Source organism: Haliaeetus albicilla, chromosome 3, assembly GCF_947461875.1.
Source record: "Haliaeetus albicilla chromosome 3, bHalAlb1.1, whole genome shotgun sequence".
Taxonomy (NCBI): domain Eukaryota; kingdom Metazoa; phylum Chordata; class Aves; order Accipitriformes; family Accipitridae; genus Haliaeetus; species Haliaeetus albicilla.
Genome location: NC_091485.1, coordinates 31,508,314 through 31,510,353, shown reverse-complemented (window position 1 = coordinate 31,510,353; position 2,040 = coordinate 31,508,314). Strand labels below are relative to the sequence as shown.

Sequence of the window (2,040 nt, the reverse complement as noted above, 5' to 3'; positions counted from 1 at the left end):
ACAAAATTCTGTTCCTTATACACTGAACAATAATATCAAGTATAAATTTAACTACTGAATGAAATCATAAACGAAAGGTTTAAGGGCACATTAAAAAATCCCTCACTTACTTTTCTCTACAATTTGTTCATGTCTTTTATTATTGTATTAAAATGTCAGTAAGTGTTGTTATTTCATGCAAAGACTATATTTTTTTTCTCCCTGTATGCAAAAGAACAAACATGACTTTGAAAAAAAACATTTAAAACAATGTTTTAACTTTTTTTAGATTACAATTCTCTCAGGTTTCTTTACACCGATATACAAGAAAAATTAAGTGTAAATAGGAAATATTTTTAAATGCTGCTGTTTAAATGTTGAAAATGTACACTGGAGAATGCGGGCATCGATCCCGCTACCTCTCGCATGCTAAGCGAGCGCTCTACCATTTGAGCTAATTCCCCACCTGAAAAAAAAAACTTTGAAACTTATACTTACACACTCTAGACTTGCCAAGCACTACAATGCAACTATGTTTGACTATAAATTCATTGTTTCTTGCTGAGTCATTCTTTCCACTCACCAACAACTGATGGCAACTCACAGCTGGAATCACGTGATGCCTCCTTCAGCATGTACACTACCAGAATAATCTTATTAATCTCTTTTATCTTTGTTAGACAAAGCACAATCTTTGTCATTTAGCTGTTTTCATACAAGAAGCTCTCCAACAGATCGAGTTATTTATGAGAAACCACATGTGTTACTGAAAAAAACCCCAACCATTACTGAACAACTGTTTCAAATTCAACAAGGAAACCCATGTTCTTTCCAGTTTTCAAGGCATACACATGAAAAAAATGGCTCAGAAAATGTTTAATAAGTGAAAAATATTATATGCTTGATTGAAACAGTTTTATAGTCAAAGCTTATACATATGTATATATATTTGTGGGTGTATATACACACACACATCCTTTTGGAAGGAGTCTGGCTTCTCTGGGGTGATAGAGTCAAGTGAAATTAAAATGTATCTGTATTTTCTTTATTTATTACCCTATTTTTCTTATTTATTACCTCACCAAATACACTTTCCTATAATTAATGCACTACTTTAAACGGCCTTAAAACACTGACTTTTTGGAAAATGAACACACCCAAGCATGACAAATGCTTGCCTGACTTGACACAGACCATAAAGCCTACATCACAGATGTGGAACATAACGATGTATGGTAATAGGCCGCATTTTAATACTTACCTTTACCTGCCTACAGCAAGTATTGAACTCAAAACGCCTACCTAGAGAGACAGTTATCGATTGCTACTACTAGCGTAGTATCAACTGGTATACTTGGAAAAAGCTCCTGACTGCGTAACTCCTCCTTCCGCTATTTGTCCGAAAGTTGGAAAAACGACACCAGCTTCACCAGCAGGCCCACCTCTGCCACACCGGCTGCCTCCAGCCGCGGGGGGGGCGGCGCATGCGCAGCGCCCTCGCCCCAGCAAGCGGCGCTGCCCCCCCGCCCCCGGAGCAGCTAGGGCTAGGCCGGCCCGCCTCCCGCCGGCCCGGGGACCGCAGGGGCCTCGGCCGTCCCTCCTGCAGCTGCGCTGCCCCACGGACCTGGCCCAGGGCCTCGTCTTCTGCCGCTCCACGGCCGCGTTTGCCTCCCCCGCCCCCGGAGCAGCTAGGGCTAGGCCGGCCCGCCTCCCGCCGGCCCGGGGACCGCAGGGGCCTCGGCCGTCCCTCCTGCAGCTGCGCTGCCCCACGGACCTGGCCCAGGGCCTCGTCTTCTGCCGCTCCACGGCTGCGTTTGCCTCCCTCGTTCCTCCGAACTGCCCTCTCCCCCGCCACCAAAGCCTTGCCCTCGGTATTCCCGCATCCCCCTGCCACCCGCCCACCTCTCTCCCATCCCTCCCTGCCCCCCGCCCCGTTGCCGCCGCTTCCTTCCCTGAACCCAGCACACAGCTCGAAGCATAGATGAAAGGAGGGGGGGATCAGGGGGTCAGGAGAGGGCCTAACTAGCAAGCTCTCGACAGACAGCCTCAAACTTGAGCTCA

General features: G+C 46.5%; 1 non-coding gene across 1 annotated transcript; it reads right to left on the bottom strand.

The window, feature by feature from the left end:
* Nucleotides 1–370: 370 nt before the first annotated feature.
* On the bottom strand, nucleotides 371–443 carry TRNAA-AGC (transfer RNA alanine (anticodon AGC)). Its single transcript has one exon. It is a non-coding gene; the product is annotated as a tRNA-Ala (tRNA).
* Nucleotides 444–2,040: the final 1,597 nt, after the last annotated feature.